Source organism: Telmatherina bonti (assembly GCF_933228915.1).
Source record: "Telmatherina bonti genome assembly, chromosome: 19".
Taxonomy (NCBI): Eukaryota; Metazoa; Chordata; class Actinopteri; order Atheriniformes; family Telmatherinidae; genus Telmatherina; species Telmatherina bonti.
Genome location: NC_136617.1, coordinates 13,148,717 through 13,172,192, shown reverse-complemented (window position 1 = coordinate 13,172,192; position 23,476 = coordinate 13,148,717). Strand labels below are relative to the sequence as shown.

Sequence of the window (23,476 nt, the reverse complement as noted above, 5' to 3'; positions counted from 1 at the left end):
TAGAATGTTTACTAATCAGATTTAATAAAGTGCAATATTGATAGGTCTCACAAATATTTAGAAAATTCAGCAGTCTTTAGTAATTAAACAGCACAATATCACTTTAAAACTATATAGATATGCAGACATACACAGATATGTTGACAAACTAACTTCCATCAGTGACTGGATTGATTTAAACAATAATTCTTGCAGTACCTAATTATACCACAAGATAGAGCCTCTTTCTCTTTAAGATAGCGGTCAATAAAATGTGTACAGATTTTTCTCCTAAGAACATGTACTATCACTGATAATACTTCCAAATATTTTCATGCTGAACCAGTTTGCTTACAAAGCAGGGAGGGAGCGGGGGGGGTGGGGGGATGAAAGTTTTTCTGAAAGAGGGATCTGATATGCTTGCTGATATGCTTGCTGAGCCTGAGTGGAGACAACCAGGTACTTTTATAGCGCATACTAAAAGAAGTAATATATTTATTAGTATCCTTGATGCACATATGCACATTTGATTTGTATTTTGTTATAACTTAACTGCAGAAGCATTTCTTGATGAAAAAAAGTGTGGAGCACTTTGAACAGTATATTTTTTAGGAAACCTCATATTAATAACAGCTTGAGCTGACTGAATGTTGATTTACATGTAGCCCACCTCTCTGAACCCAGTTGTTCAGAAGTCATTGTTGGTCAGTTGATTTATGACAGAAATGATCTGTACAGTTAGTCCTTGTGAAATTGGCCAAGATTAATTCCAGATGATGTGAACCTATTTTTAATTTGTTATCTTAATAAAAATGTCTTTATTGTTAGGGTTAGTGGTGATTGGCTGTTGAATATACTTCATAAGTTAACACTTACTACATAAGACATAACTTGCTCAGTATTGTCAATATCTGAAACCAAATCTTCAGAAATGTGAGGCACTTTAAGTGTTTTACTAATTTAATGCTGAGATTAAAACTGCAAGTTTATCTGTAGCTGTATGATGTGGATATGTACATAAACATATGTGCATATGCAGATTTCTGAGAGAGTATAAATATATAGAGAGGTGTATGATCACTTATAAAGGTAAATATGTCATTGCTTTGTGCCTGTGAGTGTATGTGCATATATGTATGTATGTATATATGCAAATGTGTACCAGTATGTATGTGTACATGTCTAGATTTATTTTTTTGCATTTAGTTATTTTTCCATAAAAAATAAGGAAAAAAAGAAGAAAACCTACTATTTAAGGGATAATTTAAACAAATGCAAGGAAGAAAAGATGATAATTGTAAAGGGGGGCAGGAATACATAAGCATTGCTTCATCCTGCTCCTTTTCGGACGCTATAATAATTGCTACTTTTGTAACCTGTTGATTAAATTGTGTTATTTTGTCTGAAATAAACAAATATCTATCTATCTACCTTTAGCGTAAACAAAAGGAGAAATGTAAAATCCTTACACTAAGAAAATAAAAATAATTACTGTATGCTATTGTGTGATAATGAATCATATTTTCCATATTTCACGCTTCATGATGCATTAATTAACGTCACACTAACAGATCCTTTGATGATGAAACCTTTAATTTCTGGAAGATACTGCTGATCAAACATCATAAAACAAACACCATGAATTAAATCTGAAAGAAAGAGGGACGATAAAACATGATACACCAGTGGAGAAAGATCAGTAAGACAGTGAAACAATGATTAGAATCCCAGTGAGTCAGTTAGGTCTGGGAGCACTGGTCTCTTCTTAGTTTCTCTGAGAGAGGAGTTTGGGAGCCCTGGGTAGCCTCACAGGTCACAGAGCACACCTTCTCCCACTGGTCTACAGAGAGCCTCAGGGTGCTGCTCCAGCTGTAATGGCCGTCCTTCTGCAGCACTGCAGGACTCTTATTCTCCTCATAGTTGCTGCTGCTGATGCTGCTGGCATCCACCTTCCAGGACAGACTCCAGTCTGAGGGGAAGCCCTTGTTGGCCAAACATAAAAGTGTGGCGTTACCCTTCTGCAGCTCCTCTCCAGAGGGTGGCAGCACTGTCAGGGTGGGACAAACACCATCTAAAAGACACCGTGAAGCATTAGAGGAGAAGGTGAACACAGCTGTCAATCTATTAATGAGAGATTCTGAAACCTTTTCTTTGTGAGAGAGAAAATTTAGTTTTTACGGAGTGTCATTTGGATAGTTTTTCTGCTCCGCTTGGTATCACACGGTTTCACTTCCCTTTTAGAACACTCTTGTGCATTACAAAAAAAGACAAAAATGCTTATGTGACAAGAAAAACACTAAACTACAAGATAAAATAAAATTATAACACATTTTTTGGCTTTACTTTTGATAGCATCTTTAAAAAAGAACATGTCACATTTTAAATAAACCATCCTATTGATAAGAAACAAATGACATTTCCAGATATTTGACATAAGATCAGTAATATTTAACATCTACCAGTAAAGAAAACTAACAACCCCATCATGTTTGAGTTCGGCCAAATAGAATATAATTTCAATCTAGCTGACGAGTAAATTTATTTTCCCCTGAAGCTCAAACAGTACAGAAGAAAACTATTGTCAAGTTGCTCTAAGTATATGTTAAATGTAATGATAAAACAGTTCATATCAACTAAAAAAGAAGAAACATCCTCCTAGAACTGGTCAGAGAAAGTAAATGTGACCTGTGATTTTAATTTAGATGTTCAGAAAATATAAAAAAAAAATCTCCCAGTCTGATACTTTCACCAGTTAATAAGATGTACAGAAACCTCTTGGACATACGTAATGCACTAAGAATGCATACATAATAAATACCTAAATATTCTTATAAGAAATTAAAACAAATGGCCCTTCAAATCTACATTTTCACTTTTCTATGATTTTAAAAAAGATAGATGTTATTCTTTATTTCCATTAAAATGTATTAACTAAAGACAAAGCTGAAGACATGCAGCTCATACTTAAGTTCCTGCCTAAACCATCACCTCATGAAACACACTGAGAGTTTAACTCACCACCAACATCCAGTCTGGTTCCTCCACCAAACGTGTACCACAGTGGTACAAACCAACTGAGCCATCTTACAAAAACCCTCCGACTGTAGAAAGACACGGATCTCTGATTCTAACCACAACAAACTCAACATAAACCCTCTTTCAAACATCTTTCACCTTAGGTAAAATATATCATAATGGAATGAGCACAAGTATAATAAAGATAACGCAATTAATTTTACTTAATTGTAATTTTGCAGAATTTTTATAGAAACTATTCTGGTCAGTATTATGATAAATTGATTAATCCATATTAAAATCATGCTGTTAGAAGGATAATTTCCCTTAAACATCTGATTGGTTTTATCTTCATCTTTATTTAGCTACAGTAATCATAAGCTGAAATCTGAGGCTGTAATACTTATCTATTAGATCATTACATCTAATACTGAACCCAGACACTGAACTTAGAATTTCAAATTACTGTTGTTTAAGTCGTGGATACTTGTGATTTTTACTTTTTAACAATAACCTTTGGATTTCACAGCAGTTTTTTGTCACAATTTTAATTATTATGTCATGGTTCCTCATAATCCTCCAGAAAATTCCAGTGAATTTAACTGACGAGTTGATATTTCTTGGTAATGATGGCTGCTATAATCAAGGCTTTTCACTTTTGAAATGAACTCTTCGTATCATTCCACATATAGTCTGTTCACTCATCGTAATGGAAGGTCATGGTGATTTGTATCTAACATGTTACTATATAACTGTAACTTTAAAGTTTTATTTGCTGGAGGGATTTTGCATGTGTGCAATTGTATGAGAGTATATGCACATGCATATGCATACATGAGTTGGGTTTACTTGGGTGACTGTTTTGTCCCAGTCTGAACCTGCAAGTTCCAGTTGGAGTCATTCAGAAGATTTCCATAGAGAAGCACTTTGCATCAGCAGCACCATGCTCCAGTGCTCTGGGAGAGTTTATAGTCCTGAGAGATGAAGACTGGATGACTGACAGCTGTCCTTCATGACAACAGAAGACACAGAAATCCTCCTGATGAAAAACATGACTTTGACCTGCGACCTCATCTGGACTCTCCTCTGCTTCACTCAGGGTGAGGAAAAGCATTTTTCTGTCATGTGAGAATCATTTAGAGTGTAGCTAAGTTTCACCTCACCATCTCATGTCCAGTGTTTCTTCTCTCTCATCAGGGTCTGTTGGACAAAATGTTGTTGTGACTCAACCAGCAGCCAAATCAGTGCAGCTCCATCAAACTGTCACTATTGACTGTAAGGCCAATAGACCAGTTGGTACATGTTGTTCTCCCAGTCTGCACTACATGGCCTGGTACCATCAAAAAACTGGAGAGGCTCATAAAGCTCTGATCTACAGAACACTGAAATTATTTTCAGGAATCTCGTCCAGATTCAGTGGAAGTGGAGCAGGGAATGGAGTTGACTTCACTCTGACCATCAGTGGAGTTCAGACTGAAGATGCAGGAGTTTATTACTGTCAGAGTTATCACGATGGTGGTGTGTACACACAGTGAAAAAGCATCGTACAAAAACCTCCTCCAGTCAGACTGAACAGAAACTGAGCTGACTGCTGCAGCTGGCAGCTGCCACAAAGACCGACATAGCTTTACTGATGACAGTCATTAGCTAGCTGCCTTGCAATGGGGATGGTAGGATTGCTCGATCAACAAACTAAATATACAGCTTGTGGGAATATCAGCCTATTTAGAAGGATTTTGCATTTTTCTTCCAACTATTTGGCATCATTACTGTTCTAGTATTCACCAAAAAGTAAATTGAGTAGTTAAAATAGTTTTAAATGAATTTAATTTTGTTTATCGCGTAAGTACCAGTAAACTCAGCCCTTGCCAATAAATACCAGCCGTCACTGCAGATAATACCCAATCCTGTTCAAACTGAGTCCATGTTGTTGGATAACAGTGTAGAAATCTAAAAACAAATTACTCAAAACATGCAAAATAATTTTCAAAAATGTACTTGCTAAATGATGTATTTTGTTCTGCCCAGTATTTATACATGTTTTGTAGATACCCTGGTACTAAATGAAACACAATGTGACAACTTTAGTAACATTTTTCATCAAACATTGACTATTTTAATATTGCATTCAAATACAAGCAGTGACTACTAACCTGAGGTTTATTTGGAAAATTTGAACAAATACACACAGTTTAATCCCTGTGATCTCCTCTTTGGTTAAGACCTTATGAGATACTTTTTCAGTCTTGGATTTAGTGTGAAAGAATAATAGTCAGTTGTATATTTGGAAAAATCATTGACTATTTATTCATCTATTTTTTTGAACCGCTTAGTCCAATTCTGAGTCACGGGAATCTGGAGCATCCCAGCAATCATCGGGAGAGAAACAGGGTACACGCTGGAGATACATTATTGACAGTTAAAACATTAAAAAAATCTAAGAAATATGTCATTCAGGTTTTATTTCAGCTTATTATAAAAGCATTTTTCAAAATTTCAAAAAGAACAGAGACATACTGAAGTTATGTAATGAAGACAAGTTTATTCAAAATACTTTTGATCAACGTCAAACACATCAATGGCAAGAAAGAGAATTACACTGAGCTAAACACCAGCAGAGTGGGAACAGTAAGAAAAACCAGTTTGAGCATGCAAGGTTAGAACCAGGAAGACTGATTTCTCCTCAGTGTCTCTAAGAATTGAGTCTGGGAGCCCTGGGTGGCCTGACAGGTCACAGAGACCACCTTGCTCCACTGGTCTGCAGAGAGCCTCAGGGTGCTGCTCCAGCTGTAATGACCGTCCTTCTGCATCACTGCAGGACTCTTATTCTCCTCATAGCTGATGCTGCTGCTGGTGTCCACCTTCCAGGACAGACTCCAGTCTGAGGGGAAGCCCTTGTTGGTCAGACCTTCCCTTGTTTCAGTGCATCAGAGGGGTGACACAGTCATTGTGGGGAAGGTTGGACCTGGAGGATACAGAGAGAGATAGTAATATAAACAAAGTTAACACCCTGATCTATCCTGAGGATTTTGTAAAAGGCTATCGTTATCTTTGTAAATTTGGATGAAACAGGTGTTAAGTGTTTCATTTCCCTTTCTGAGCAAAGTCACCATGACGACAGATCAGCATCACCAATGAACCACGGCAACAGACAGGTTTCAGTGGTAAAGATGAAAGTTTCAAACAGGAAAATCTCACTTTTGTTAATTAACAATGACAAATGAAATATATGGCAGTGAAGGAAGAAAGTGAAGCTTTTATGATCTTTAAATTGTAATTAAAATTTCCTGAAAGACTGTTTATCACATAAGAAATATCTGAAATGCAGAGATTTCTATAGATGAATCATATTAATACAAAATGAGGTTGAGAATGTTCATATATCTTTTGGCAAAAATGGTGATGTACATTGTCAGTATGTCAGAGAAGAACCGATCTTCGCTCATTTAATTCAGATGAAATGTGATAGATTCTGTTTCTTACAGAATAATACTAATAATAAATAATACTAATAATAAACTGTCACAGCAAAATCTTTCCTAAATAAAATCTTTTAGAAACAAAAGATTTTTCTTCAATAAAAAGCGTAATGTATACAGAAGAAAACAATCATTAATATGAAAGATTTCACAGAAATCCTACAAAGTTTTTCTTTCCACAAAGGTGAACTATATTTGTATAACATTTCAATATATACACACATTTATACAAAATCATCTGGACTCTCCTCTGCTTCACTCAGGATAAGGAAAATCATTTTTCTGGGATGTGAGAATCATTTGAAGTGCAGTTGAGTTTCACCTCACCATCTCATGTCCAGTGTTTCTTCTCTCCAATCGAGGTCTGTTGGACACAATGAGTTGATGCAGCCAGCAGCCAAATCAGTGCAGCTCGGTCAAACTGTCACTACACAATGTACAACGAGTCTTAGAGCGGGATCCATGATTATCTGGTATGGATCCATAAGAAAAACAAAGAAAATTCTTAAACTCTAATTAAACTGAAATCATAAAGATTATCAGGAGTTATCTCAGTGGAGTAGGAAATGGGTTTGACCACACTCTACAACTAATCGATGATGTTCAGGATGAAATTCAGAGGAACACATTACACTCACCCAGCCCTGTGATGGACTGGTAACCTGTCCAGGCTGTACCCTGCCTCTACCCTAATATTTGCTGGGATAGGCTCCAGCTTTCTGCAACCCTGAATTGGACGAAGCAGTTAAGAAAATGCATGGATGGATTATTCATATATGTAAGGGGACAATACATAATGATGGACAAAGAAGTCCACAATAATACAGTGACAGTGAAAAATAAATTAATAAAGTTTAACTGTGTCTTGATATACTGTATGTTGTAAAATGCATCAGGATCTCCAACACCATGAAGCAAAGGGCTCCAACAAGTAAGCAGAATTATTAAAAAGGAGGAAAAAAGTACAAATTAAGACCAGAGTATGCCCAATGAAACATATTCAAACACTCAGAACATCTTTCAGAGTTGCATAAAATATATTAGTATATATTAAATTATAGCAACAAAATGGAAAGAGTATAGAACCAGAAGAAATCTGGAAAGGAAATGAAAAACATTTAAAGGGGTCCTATTATGGCATTTCAAGTTTTCTGAGCTTTCTACAGTGTTACAGTGTTGAATCCTCATCAGACATGTGAACGGCACTGTTTTTTTTTTTTTATCACCTAAACGCATGTTTGAGTTTGAGTTTGAGTTCCAGCGCTCTCTCCTTCGGTTTCCATGGCGACGAAAAACGTGTAGTTTTAGAGTTTTTTTCTACTTCGAAATCCTTGTGACGCCCCGGGGGATAAGGTTCAGTGATTGGTTACCTTCTACTGGTTAACAAGGGCATGTACAAATACATCAGGCAGGTGGAAAATGTCGGATAAAGTTATTTCCAACGATGGCTGGTGAGTTTACCAGAGAGACATCCTGCTGCATTCGTTGCTGTGGGTTGCTGTTTTCCACTTCGTTTTCAGGCTCTAATTCAGGTTCCAACATGTAGGGCTGTATGCTATGTGTTGACATTGTATTTTGTTTTTTTATTGAGTTCATATGAGCCTAATCCTTCTGTTTATGAGACATTACAATGACGGCGAAAGCAGGTGCGGTGCGCGCTCCCGATGTAGTGCAGTGGCGGGAGGCGGGGCTTAATGCGGAAGAGTCTCAATCCACTCGTTTTTTTTTTTTTTTTTTTGTTTTTTTTTTTTTAATGAACTTTATTGAAACAGTGACAGGTAGTACAAATAGGTTATCCATACAGAGCAGTTAATTCAAACAAAGTACATAACAGCAGGACAAAGAGAAAAAGGAAAAGGGAAGGAAAAAAAAAAACCCATAGTAAAACTTAAACTAGTAAAACTTAAAACTAAGGGGTTATAACAGCTTAAACATATTACAGGCAGATATAGTTTTAATTGCTTTTTGCTTTTTAGAATGAAGGATAGAGGTGATGTATAGCTTGAACTCACCTACAAAGGCTGAGAAACATGGTTTTTTCTTATTTGTGAATTTACAGTTATGAATATGGGACTTAGCCATAATAAGGAGGAGATTTATCAAATACATACTAGAATTGTCATGAGAGTCCTTTGTTATGAGACCAAGCAGTACATCCCTCCAGAATAAAACAAAGTTTACATTAATTTTTTCATGAATCAGATTACAAAACCTTTGCCAGAACATTTTAACAGCTGGGCAAGACCAAAATAAATGTACAATTGTTTCACAGGAGTTCATGCAGAAACTACAGAGAGTATCAATATTTAATTTGAATCTATTATGAATGTAGACTTTAGCTGGATAAATCCTGTGGAGAAGCTTAAAGGATACGTCTTTCATTTTATTTGTGATCAGAAATTTATTAGGGAGTAGCCAAACCCTCTTCCATGGGACATCATCTACAAACCTATTCCAGTGAGAGATAGCACTTGGTTGTGATACAATGTCCATTTGAAATAAAGCTCTGACAGATCTGTTACTGTTTCTGGAATAACTGGACAGACAGATCTTCCCAACACGGGTATTAAGAAGGGATTGCAGAGGTGTATTCTGGATGCCAATCCTCTGTTGATGTTTAAAGAGCATACAAACTCCAGAGGGTATAGCTCCAAACACTTTGGCATACTCCATAGGTGTTACAGGAATATTAAATTTAGAAAGAAATTCGTGGTATGTTAAGAGAAGGCCGCTGTTGTTAAATAGCTGATCTACAAGTATAATATTCTCATGAAACCATTTTTCTATAAAGAGAGATTTGTGTTTATATAAGATGTCCTTGTTATTCCAGATATAATATTTGTGAGGTGAAAAATTATGTTTGTAGATAAGTGACCATGATAAGAAGGCCTGGCGATGAAAATCTGACAGTTTGAGTGGGACCCTATGAACATCATAATTACACCTTAAGAAAAAATCGACACCACCAATTTTTGATAAGATATACAGCGGAATGGTGTTCCAGATTGAGTTGGGGTTTAAAAAAAAGTTGTTTCAGCCAATTTATTTTGAATGTATTGTTCAAGGAATGGAAATCAAGGAAATTGAGACCACCCTTTTCATAGGAATTCATAAGGACACTTTTCTTTAAGTAATGCGTTCTGTTTTTCCAAATGAAATCAAAAAGCATTTTATCAATCTCCTTTAGTAATTTATCATCAACATGCAGGGCCAAAGCTGCATATGTTAGATGAGAGATGCCCTCTGCCTTAGTGAGTAGGGTTCTTCCTCTTAAAGACAAGTCCCTCATGAGCCACTGATTTAGTTTTTTTTGTGTTTTTTCTATGAGAGGAATAAAATTACGGGAACATCTTGAGTGTTGGTCTTTGGACAATAGAATACCTAAATATCGCACCTCAGTTTTGACAGGAATGTCATACAGTGCAGAAGTAGCACAATCTTTGATTGCCATAAGCTCACACTTGTTTATATTCAGGCAGAGGCCGGACGCCTTTGAAAAAACATTGATAACATCAAAAGCAACAGGGATTTGGTTTTCATTTTGTAGAAAAAGTGTTGTGTCATCCGCTAGCTGAGTAATAAGTAATCTTCTATCCAGTAGAGAGATACCTCTCAGTGCACTAGATTGAATATGGTCTGATAAGAGTTGAGCAACTAACAGGAAAAGGTAAGGAGAGGCAGGGCAGCCTTGCCTGATGCCTCCTGATAAACTGAATCTAGGAGATGTACCACCGGCTAATTTAATAGAGCTGTTACTGTTCTTGTAAAGTGTGCTAATAGCTGAATAAAAGTAATCGCTAAAGCCAAATTTCTTAAGAGATTGTAAAATGAATTGATGCTCCACCGTATCAAATGCTTTATAAAAGTCGAGAAATAATATGAAACTTTTATCCTCTATAATTTCTGAGTAGTCAAGTATGTCCAAAACTAACCTGATATTATTTATAATGTGTCTCCTGGACATAAAACCAGATTGGGTCTCCACAATTATCGAGTCCAGTACAAATTTAAGTCTTTTTGCTAAAATGGTAGCAAAGATCTTGTAGTCATTATTAAGCAATGAAATTGGTCGCCAATTATCTATAAATAATTAATCTTTGTCTGATTTTAGAATAAGGGTAGTTAGGCCTTGGGTCAGAGTTGTTGGCAGCTTTTCTTGATAGACACTTTCCAAAAATACTTCTACTAAGAATGGAGAAAGTTCATCAGCGAACGTTTTATAGAATTCAGAAGTCAAACCATCTGTCCCTGGCGATTTATTAATCTTTAATTGTTGGATTGCTTCCGTCACTTCAGTGAGAGTGATTGAACTGTCACACCTTTCTTTTTCATTTTTAGTGATAGTTTTGACTGTTAAGGAATTTAAGAAAGTGTCTGCGGATGCTTGACAGAATATAGAGGTATACAGCTTTTTGTAGAAATCGCTACAGTACTGAGAGATGAGTCTGAAATCTTCAGTAATAATTCCATCCACATTAAGACGAATTATGTTATTCACTTTAGAATGATGTCTTTCAAGGTTAAAAAAATAATGAGAGTTTTGTTCACCCTTTTCGAGCCACCGTGATCTTGATCTAACGAAGGCTCCCTTGGCTTTTTGGTTGTACAAGTCATCTAATTCAGACTGTAAATTAGACAGCTCCAGAATCTCCTCTTCTGAAATGTTATTCGGGGAAATTTGAGATAAATGAGAGATTTTTGTAACCACTTGTAGTTCATGCTGCCTTTTGTGTTTTCACTACACGTTTTCCTGAAATACTGAGCAATTTCAAATTTAAAAAGTTCCCAATTTAGGCCGTATTGTTTTCCTCTAATGGCTTTAGACCAAAAGTATGCAATTCGTTCTTTAACGTGTTCCTTAATAGAATTGTTTAATAAAATTGAACTATTCAGTTTCCAAAAGGCTGAGTTAGAAGCATTTGAGTTAGAGGAAGAAAGGTTCATTTTTATAACAATGGCTTTGTGATCTGTGAGGGGAGTAGGGTGAATGTCCACATTAATATGATCTACAGCAAAACTTTTTGAGATCAGCCAAAGGTCGATTCTGGAGTGACTAGAACCAGTCTTATTACACCACGTAAAGGCTTTCCCATGAGGGTTTTTAACTCTCCAGATATCATGCAGGTTAAATCTTTCCATAAAATTTCTTAACTTGGTGTTGCTTCTGTTAGGTGCACGAGGAGGCCATTTATCTAATGAATTGTCTGGTACAACATTTAGGTCACCACCTAGCAATAAAGTAGCATTTGGAAATTTATCTAAACATTTTAACAATGTATTCTCTAGTGACAAGAAAAGACCATCATTTTCCTTCACAGAGTTGTAGCCATACACGTTAGAGGTAATAAAAAAGTGGTCATTACACTGAATTGTTTGACAGATGAAGTGACCCAAGGGGTCACATTCAGTGAGTAAAACCTTCCCACAGAATTTGCTTTCTAAATTAATCACACCAGCTGACCGCTCTGTGCCATTTGCAAACCATATGGAGTTTCCCCATTGACATTTCCAAAATTTGGCATCATCAGAAATAGAATGAGATTCCGGTACAAAGCAGAAGTCCGTGTTAAATTGTTTAGCAAAAAGAAATAAAGCTTTACGCTTAACATTATTGCGTAACCCCCTAGCATTAAAAGAAATAAAAGAAAGAATAGACATATTAATGTGAACAGTTATGAATACAAAGAATAATAAAGTCTTATTCTACGGACCCTTAAAGTTTGTTTAACAGGTAGTGCAAGATCGAGAACAGCACCAGTAGAAAAAAAATAACCTTGTCGAATAACTTAACGCTAACAGATGCACCCCTTTTAAAAAAAAAACAAAAAAACAAGTCCTCTTTTTTTTTTTCTTTTCTTTTTTTTTGTCCCCCCCCCCCCTTCTTCCTCCTTTCCTCCAACCCACTTTCCCCTCTCTCCACTATTTAACCTTTCTTCTGAAAAAAACAAACAAAAAACAACTAGGTCAAGCACTGATCAGCGAACACCTGAGAAGAAAAAAATGATCAGAATTAAACAATCAGAAAGTAAAACAGAGAGGGGAAAAGAAAGAAAAAAAACAAAACATAAACAACTAAGGAAAGAGGGGTGGTATGGTTCCATCTCGCAGATGTAATTGAATACGGTGAATCTCTGACCCATTGACAAAACCTCGACCGCCGACAAAGTAAGCAACCTTTCCTTCTTCACGCGCTTTTTTTATTTTAGGCCATAGTTTCTGACGGTTATCCCTGTCCTCCATTGTTAAGTCCTCAGAGAAGCGTAGCTTTTTCGATTTGAGAAAGGCGTTGTTTTTGGCAGCTTTCCAGACCTCCTCTCTCAGACGAGATGAACCTGATGATGACACCGCGGGGCCTCTCATCCTGGCGCTCTCTCCCCAACCGATGAGCAACATCAATGGCACCCGGCAGCTTTTCTTTCCAAGATGGCAATAAACACTGGCAAATGCTGATCACCTCTTCACGTACATTTTCTTTCTCAGCCTCAGGAACGCCATACAGCCTTAGATTCCACCGACGATCATAACGTTCCAGATCAGCCACACTAACCATGCATCTCCGAGTTGATTCCTCACTTTTATCCACACGTTTTTCCATCTGTGCTAGCTTTTCATTTAGGAGTGTAATTTCGGCGCGAACCGTGTTCACCATCTTTTCCAGTGTCACTTCTGGAGTTGATCAGGTTGGACAGCATATGAACAGCATCATCCGAGCATAGTGAATGGGACAGATTGGGTTTTTTGGCTAGAGGAGGCTTATTCGGAGTCACAGGTAGAGGAGGGAATTCCTCTTCTGTCGTTGCTTGCGAGTTACAGTCCATCCTACTACTATTATAGTCATGGTCTTTAGCAAGCAGGCTAAAGGAGTTTTCTCCCTCTTTGGAAGATTCACTTCTTCTACCAGATTTCGGCATTTTGGTATATGCTCAAGCGTCAGAAAAGGCAAACAAAGGATTTGCTTTCGCTTATGCGATGAAAATTGAGTCAGTAGCGTTAAAAGTGCCTTAAATGAAAGTTAGGTGCTGAGAGCTCGAAGTAACCGACCTTTCACGCCGCCATCTTGCGCAGCCCCCCAATCCACTCGTTTTGCCCACAGGCTGATCTGACAGCCTACGGAGAGGGTCGGTCTGAAGTAAATAAAGCGATTTGTGACAATAACTCGATCAATCCCAGCCCTTCTGGTCTCAGAAATAAAAATAAATTAACCTGAAATGCACATGATAGTTTCACTTTAAGCTAATGGACCAGGTTAGAAGGTGATTAAATGAGATCAACGAAGGAGCTTTGCACCTTGAAAAATATGGTGAAAGTGTGTGTCCAAAGACATGACATGCAGGCCATATGAAGTACAGAATGGAATGAAAGATAAAAATAAAAAATGGGAAAAAACTGGCAGAAAAAATCCCAAAACATGTAAAGTCTCCAGGCTGATCCTTTCTAATTCCTAACTCACATTCATACTTTCACATGGTGCATCAGAAATTGTACTTCTGAAAATGACACTTGGGTGACCTCATGTGGTGAAAACTCAGTTCAATAGTTTGTGACAAATCATCATTTGTGACGAGTATGAAATTGAAATATGTTGATCTGGGAGACTCCCTGAACATGCATAAGAAGCTGTTTTGACAGATCAGGTCTATATGGACCTTTTTGTCAGAATAATATGCACTGCATTCACTGGAAAACTAACATATTTAACCTTCCTGGAAAATACTCCCAAAGAGATACATAATGGTGACATTATTGTGTAGTTGGGATGTTCAGGATCAGCAAGGTTTGGGAAACTGACTAATATGAAAATATAAGAATTTTTTCAAATTATATTGCTGAAAAATCTAGAAAAAATAAAAACAAGACGACAACATTTCTTTTTCAGGTTGTAAGGCAGAAAAATAAAATAAGATAATACAATAGTGGATGGTTTTTCTTTTTAAGACAATGTCTGTCCACATTTTGGAACTACAAGTTGGATAAAAAATGGTCGACCATATTTGTTTGAGCATAACTTTAGAAACTGTTTCTACATTTGCTGTATAATAATGCCGTGGAATGACACGGAACTGAAACTGTAACTAAAGAAAACCGTTGCAAACGCAAGAAACCACAACAATTAGGGAATAATTTTCATTTACTGATAATCTCCACCATCAGAGTGACTGTAACCCTGTTAGAATGAGTCAGAAGATTTCCATAGAGAAGCACTTTGCATCAGCAGCACCATGCTCCAGTGCTCTGGGAGAGTTTATAGTCCTGAGAGATGAAAACTGGATGACTGACAGCTGTCCTTCATGACAACAGAAGACACAGAAATCCTCCTGATGAAAAACATGACTTTGACCTGCGTCCTCATCTGGACTCTCCTCTGCTTCACTCAGGGTGAGGAAAATCATTTTTCTGTCATGTGAGAATCATTTGGAGTGTAGCTGAGTTTCACCTCACCATCTCATGTCCAGTGTTTCTTCTCTCCCATCAGGGTCTGTTGGACAAAATGTTGTTGTGACTCAGCCAGCAGCCAAATCAGTGCAGCTCCATCAAACTGTCACTATTGACTGTAAAGTCAGTCCAACAGTAGCTCAGTACTCTGGTTCACAGTACTTCCTGGCCTGGTACCATCTGAAAACTGGAGAAGCTCCTAAAGCTCTGATCTACAGAACATCAGACAGATTCTCAGGAATCTCGTCCAGATTCAGTGGAAGTGGAGCAGGGAATGGAGTTGACTTCACTCTGACCATCAGTGGAGTTCAGGCTGAAGATGCAGGAGTTTATTACTGTCAGAGTCTTCACAGTGGCCCCGTGTTCACACAGTGAAAAAGCATCATACAAAACCCCCTCTTCAGTCAGAATGAACAGAAACTGAACTCAGTGCTGCAGCTGGAAGCTCCTACAGAGACACAGTTCAGTAACAAACAATGTAACAAACACTGCATTTTATGATGTGTTGAGTCCATGCCCCCATTATTACAAATTAATTTCATAACTTTTTAGTCCAATTTTTTTTGTAGTTTATATTGAAGAGAAAAAAAAATGTCCTGTCCATGAGGATAAGAATTCCAAAGGCCCCATAAGTAATTTTTGTCAGATATTACCTACAATAATTTAATAGAAATATATATATTCATTCATTCATTGTTCTAGCCACTTAATCCGATGAAGGGTCGCGGAGAAGCTGGAGCCTATCCCAGCCGTTTTTGTGCGAAAGACAGGGTACATCCTTGACAGCTCGTCAGTCCATCACAGGATATATACATTATTTATATATATTTATATGCATATATATATATATATATATATATATATATATATATATATATATATATATATATATATATATATATATATATATATATATATATATATATATATATGCATATATATATATATATATATATATATATATATATATATATATATATATATATATATATATATATATATATATATATATATATATACATATATATATATGCATATATATATATATATATATATATATATATATATATATATATATATATATATATATATGCATATATATATATATATATATATATATATATATATATATATATATATATATATATATATGCATATATATATATATATATATATATATATACATGTATTCTCTGTCTTCAAAGACACAGTAATTAAGATGACACTTTTTGCTTTTTGTCTATTTGTCAATTGCTACTCTTCAGTAGCCTCAGTGTGATTACATGTGCCGTTTTTATCCAGGGTGGGTCTTTTATAATGGCATATTTAATTTATACAGACACAATTTACATCAATTTATTTAAGAAACATGGGATGTTGATATGTCCAAAAATAAGAAATACTGCCATCTACCTCAATAAGATGCAACAAAAAAAAAATCAATGATGAAAACCAACACTGAAATCAGTATATATGTTGAAATTTCTAAAATGATAATCAAAGAAATAAAAAAAAAAAACTTACTTCAAGAGATGTCAAACAATTATTCAATTAAAGTTTTTTTGAAAATCTAACAAAGGTGATGATGAAACATGATGTCATGTAGAGGACGGCTGCAGCTGAGTGACTGTGTGTGTTTGCATATGTGTCCTGCCTCTCTGCTCCCAGCTGTTAAGAGGTCAGTGTTGATCAGTGGCTGTTCAGACCTTTCAGAGACACTGACACACCAGCAGCACAATGATGATGTCACTGACTCTACTGCTGACCACCCTGGGGCTCCTTGTTCAGGGTGAGACTCTCTTGTGGAAACTTTGCTTCAGGATGCAACCAGGTTCACCACAATGATGTTCTGATGTGATGGAGAAACACTGAAACATGCAGCTTTGACCTTCATCATTCTGTTCTCCATGTTAAAGAAATGATCCTCTTTTGTTTGGATGTTGATCATCTATCTTCACGTTATAGTAGCAGTAACTATTCGTATCTTTTTTTTCCAGGTTCATCTGGAGAAATCATCGTGACTCAGACTCCTGGATCTCAGTCTGTTGTTCCAGGGCAGACTGTCTCCATCAAATGTAAAACCAGTACAGGAGTTGGCAACTGGCTACACTGGTATCTGCAGAAACCAGGAGAAGCTCCTAAATTCTTTATTTATCGAGCAACAACTCGACAGTCTGGAGTTCCAGATCGTTTTAGTGGAAGTGGATCTGGGACTGACTTCACTCTGACCATCAGTGGAGTTCAGGCTGAAGATGCAGGAGATTATTACTGTCAGCAGGGTAGCAGCACACCGTTCACACAGTGATACACCGTCGTACAAAAACCTTCCTCAGCAGGAGAGGAACTGATCCAACCCAGCTGCACTGAAGCTAAATCAGGAGATGTTTAAATGAGATCAAAACACAGATTTCATTGTTTGTTTGCTTTTGGCAAATTCAGTTTTAGAAATAATATTTAAGCAGGGTTAAAGGTTGTTGACAACTCCAGACAAACATCCACACAGTTTGATGATAGTTATCTTATTTTTTAGGTCAAAGACCACCAACACAGTTATAAACATTTTATGGTAAATATTAGAGTAAAAATATTATTTAAATGACTGTTTATCTACAGGAAATCATTTAAAAACAACATTCATATTTTGTGATGCAGCAAACCTGAATTCCAGACGCCAAAAACAGATATTTATTGTGTTGAGGGATTTTTACATTTATGGTTTTGATAAAGTTTAACTTAGATCAAAAGTCATCACTTGCTTTAAAATTTACATCTAGCAGTGAACATACTTCTCTTCATGTGGCCTGTAGTTAATATATTTAAATCAATCATGCAAAATAAGACATTTGAAATTCACCATATAACATCTCAAACAACGTTTTTGACTCAATCTTTCAATGTATTCCAGTCTCTGTTCCCATAAAAGATGTTTAAGACGCATAAATGTGAACAACAATGACAAACAACTGATTACAGGAACAAATATTTATTATAACAGAATATTAAAACAATAACTAAACACCAAAATGAAAGAGTGAAAAACTGTTTTTGAATATCTCATCATCACATCACACAAGAACAAAGAAACATCTGTTTGATGAAAATCTTTAATGAAAAACCAACATTAGGCCCATAAGAGTCAGTACTGGGAACACTGGTCTCTCCTCAGTGTCTCTGACAGTGGAGTCTGGGAGCCCTGGGAGGCCTGACAGGTCACAGAGACCACCTTGCTCCACTGGTCTGCAGAGAGCCTCAGGGTGCTGCTCCAGCTGTAATGGCCGTCCTTCTGCATCACTGCAGGACTCTTAGTCTCCTCATAGCTGCTGCTGCTGCTGCCGTCCACCTTCCAGGACAGACTCCAGTCTGAGGGGAAGCCCTTGTTGGCCAGACATGTGAGTGTGGCCTTCGCTTGCTGCAGTTCCTCTGTGGAGGGGGGCAACACTGTCAGGGTGGGACGAGCATCACCTAGGAGACACCAATCAGATTAGAAGACAGGAACCACACAGCTGTCAATCAAGCAGCAGACAGTTGGACATCTTTACTGTTAGAGAGATGATTTCCCCCCTCAAGATGTTTCACTAACAGTGTTTCTGCTTCATCTCTCGCACATTGTTTCACTTCCCTTTTAGAAACCTTTCATGCATGTCGGGACACAGAATCCTCACATGACCTGAAATACATCAAACTACTGAACATGTTTAACAAAAAGACACTGACGGCAGTTTAAATGTCTAAATAAATTTTTAAACTATTTAAGTTATAAGATGAACATATATATATATATGTATATATATATATATATATATATATATATATATATATATATATATATATATATATATATATATATATATATGTATATATATGTATATATATATAATATAAAATTCAATGATGAAACACAGATTAAAAATGTGTAAATATTCTCGTCTTAAACATTCTATATATTACTGAAATCCTGGAAAAAACATAGCTGCTGTTAAACGTTGCAGGAAATCAGCAACTGATCATTTCTACTGCAGAAGGACAAAATTGCTGCATAAAAGTCCAAAGGCAGTCGTGACAATTTAAGAAATCTGACGATAACAGAAACATCATGTAAAATTATTTTCATCCTGCTCCCACTAATTTATATAAAAAACATTAAACATTATGAATCTGACGGAGTGATTAAATATGACCTGCAATAATTCTGTATGGAATAAATTTAACCCAATACTCAAATGTCGTGAAAACACAAATCAGCTAATTTTGGTTCTTTGGAAAGTTTTTTTAAACACATTTCATGAAAAATATTAAATAAAATGCTGGTCAAATTTCTTTGTTGAAATTTAACCTCAAAGATGAGAAACAGCAAAATAAGAATAAGAAAGTGTTTCCAATTACCCCGATAAGTGAAATTTGAAAATCTACAGTTATGTTCCTTATTAACACAAGTTTTATAATAATTATAAACTTACTTCCAACATCCAGTCTGGTTCCTCCACCGAAAGTCAACCACAGTGATACAAACTGGTTGAGTCGTCGTACAAAAACCTCTGACTGCAGAGAGACACGGCTCTCTGACTGAACACAACAAACCTTCCTCTCAAAAAACTTCAACTGAATGTTTTTCAATTATCTAAATATGTGATATTTTCCTGGTTCCTTTTTTAACTCATTGTTGATATTTAGTTTTCTTCTTTAAATTTGTCAAATCAAACAGCATTTTTGCTGCTGACAAAAAAGAACATTTTGATGCAATGACAGCTCAAAAATAACAGGTCTAAAGATTAGAAGAATAAAAAATTCTCTACAAATAAAAAGTTTTCAACACATCATGGTTATTCAACTTACTTCCAACATCCAGTCTGGTTCCTCCACCGAACGTGTACCACAGTGATACAAACTGGTTGAGTCGTCGTACAAAAACCTCTGACTGTGAAGAGACACAGCTCACTGACTTGAAACACAACAAACTCAACACAAACAATTCCAAAAAACTAAAAAAAAACTTATGATAATTACATTGATCCAGTTCAGAATGGTGTGAAAATAAAAAATGTCTTTTTTAGTTTTTAAAAAGCATATATTTATTCAGAACTGAGCTTTAGAAATGGAAAAAAAACATAGTTTAGGAAAATGTTTTCAAATATAAATATTAAACAAAAAGGATGGATATAATGTTTTATTCAGTCAACATTTTAATAAAGTGATTGATAATTGCACTCTTCATAGAGATCCAAGTATTTCCTGGAGTCACTCAGAAGATTTCCATAGAGAAGCACTTTGCATCAGCAGCACCATGCTCCAGTGCTCTGGGAGAGTTTATAGTCCTGAGAGATGAAGACTGGATGATTGACAGCTGTCCTTCATGACAACAGAAGACACAGAAATCCTCCTGATGAAGAACATGACTTTGACCTGCGTCCTCATCTGGACTCTCCTCTGCTTCACTCAGGGTGAGGAAAATCATTTTTCTGTCATGTGAGAATCATTTGGAGTGTAGCTGAGTTTCACCTCACCATCTCATGTCCAGTGTTTCTTCTCTCTCATCAGGGTCTGTTGGACAAAATGTTGTTTTGACTCAACCAGCAGCCAAATCAGTGCAACTCGATCAAACTGTCACTCTTGACTGTAAAGTCAGTCAACCAGCTTATAAATACTCTGATACAGAGTACTACCTGGCCTGGTACCATCAGAAATCTGGAGAAACTCCTAAAGCTCTGATCTACAGAACATTAAACATATTTTCAGGAATCTCACACAGATTCAGTGGAAGTGCAGCAGGTAATGGAATTTACTTCACTCTGACCATCAGCGGAGTTCAGGCTGAAGATGCAGGAGTTTATTACTGTCAGAGTCTTCACTCTATCAACAGTAACAATGTGTACACACAGTGAAAAAGCATCGTACAAAAACCTCCTCTAGTCAGACTGAACAGAAACTAAACTAACTGCTGCAGCTGAAACTCCAACAGAGACACAGTTCAGTAAAAAGCAATGTACACACTGCAGATACATTTTCTGGTCTGTATAGTCCATGTCCTGAAGTTGTAGTAAATGGAATTAAAATTAGTCAAGTGACTCAAACAAAATTTTTAGGTGTCCTTGTTGATCAAAATTTAAATAGAAAATGTTCCATTAAACATGTCTGTAGGAAAATCATATCAGTTGGTATATTGAGAAGAATTCGTTCCTTCGTAAGTACTACATGTACAATAACACTTTATTATAGTTTAATTTATCCTTATTTAATTTACCGTAATATGGCTTGGGGTGCCACTTGTCAAATATTTCTGAATAAGATTCTGTTGTTACGAAAGAAATTTTTCAGAATTATAATCCTTTCAAATAGATTGTCTTCATCTGCTCCTCTCTTCAGAAAATACAACAGTCTGACAAATGTAATGTGAATATCTATTGCATCTGTCTGCATTTGCCCAACATCACAGCCTATCACCATTTTTTTATGTTTATGTTATATCTGACAGTCACTCCTATTTCACTAAGAACTGCAAAGGCCTGCATCTGCCCTTGTGTAGAACTTCTTCCAGTCAAAATACACCAAGATATAGAGAACGCTGGAACCTTTTTGCTCCATCCTTGGAAGAGCGTATCTACAATTGGCTCTTTAAAAAAAAGTAGTTAAAAACAATACTTTTATTAAAACAACTTTAAACTGATAGAGTACTTGTGATGTGATGTAACATAAGGCATTCAAATCATTATGTGTCTGATTATGTGTGTCTGTTTGTTGTAATTTAGGGGAGGTGGCTTTATGAGACCTGTTTGGTCTTCTCACTCCCTCCTGCACAGTATGTATTCTTTAACTATTTTTATAAAAAATTATCTGTTCAATTAAATTTCAATTCAATTCAATTCAACTTTATTTATATAGCGTCAAATCATGGCAGTGCCATCTCAAGGGGCTTTACAGACAGGAAAAAAAAAACATAATGAAAGCCAATTCAGGATAGCCTATATAAGGAAACCAACAGATTGAGTTGGAGGGTCCAACTCAATCTCCCATCCTGAGCAAGCACACTGGCGACAGTGGGAAGGAAAAATCTCCCTTTTAACAGGAAACCTCCGGCAGAACCTGGCTCAAGGACAGGCAGCCATCTGCCTCTGCTGTGTGGGGAGAAGAGGACAGAAAGACAACAGACAACAGGAACCGCTAATCCTGGCCAGGGAGACCTGCTGAAATAGGAGACAGAGATGTTAATGATGCAACACTGTTATTGGGGTGGGGGTGGGGGTGGCGGGGGGGGGGATGGGGGATAAAGAGAGAGAGAGAGAGAAAGAAAGAAGGTCAGTGTATCAGGAAATGTCCCCCTATAAATCTAAACTTATAGCAGCATCACTCAGGGATGCTAACGATCCCTAACTACATGACTTATCAAAAAGATAAGTCTTCAGCCTATTCTTAAAGGAGGGGAGGGTGTCTGCTTCCCTAAAACTAACTGGGAACTTATTCCATATATTCTTGAAGTAACAAAAGCATGAACCAATTTTTCTGCATCACTCTGAGACAGAATGTCCCTAATTTTGGCTATATTACTTAAATGAAAGAAGGCTGTTTCAGTAGCCTGCTTAATATGTGGGCCAAAGGACAGGTCAGAGTCAAATATAACTCCAAGGTTTCTCACTGTAGCGCTGGAAGCTAAAGTAATGCCATCCAGGTTCATTACAAAACTGACATTTTTTGCTCTGAGTTTTTCAGATCCAAAGAGAATTGCTTCAGTCTTGTCTGAGTTTAAGAGGAGAACATTTCCAGTCATCCAAGTCTTTATGTCTATGAGACAATTTTGTAGCCTATTGGGCTGATTTGTTTCATCTGGTTTAAAGGATAAGTATATCTGAGTATCATCTGCATAACAATGAACATTTATTCCATGTTGTCATATAATTTTGCCAAAAGGGAGCATACATAGTGTGAAGAGTATTGGTCCAAGTACAGAACCTTGAGGAACTCCAACACTTACTGTAGTTTGTAAGGAGGACTGGTCAAAACATGAACAAACTGAAGTCTATCAGATAATTATGATTTAGACCAGCTTAACGCTGTACCTGTAATTCCAACCACCTGTTCTAGTCTTTGTAACAGAATGTTATGATCGACTGTATCAAAGGCAGCACTAAGATCAAGCAAGATAAGTACGGACAGAAGTCATTTGTCTGAGGCCATAAGAAGGTCATTAGTAACTTTCCCCAATGCCGTCTCAGTGCTATGATGAGCTCTAAATCCTGACTGAAACTCTTCAAATAAATTATTTCTGCTCAGGTGGACATGTAGCTGAGTTGAAACTATTTTCTCCAGAATTTTGGACATAAATGGGAGATTAGATATAGCTCTATAATTTGCGATCACCTCTGGACACATAGATTGCTTTTTAAGTAAAGGCTTGATTACAGCAGTTTCAATTCAATTCAACTGTATTTATATAGCGTCAAATCACAGCAATGCCATCCCATTCATTTAATCACAATTGTTACGACCCCAGTGGTGTCTAGGGGAAAAAGGGGGTTGCAACACAAAAGAGTGGCAACTAAAATTTCACCAATAAGATTTATTTACAACTAGGTGAATTT

The 23,476-nt window shown here is 36.5% G+C and overlaps 1 gene segment (V, D, J or C); it reads right to left on the bottom strand.

The window, feature by feature from the left end:
* Positions 1 to 18,042: 18,042 nt before the first annotated feature.
* Positions 18,043 to 18,502, bottom strand: LOC306769903 (Ig kappa-b4 chain C region-like). The segment is given in 2 exons: positions 18,487 to 18,502; positions 18,043 to 18,368 (listed from the first exon to the last, which is right to left on the bottom strand).
* Positions 18,503 to 23,476: the final 4,974 nt, after the last annotated feature.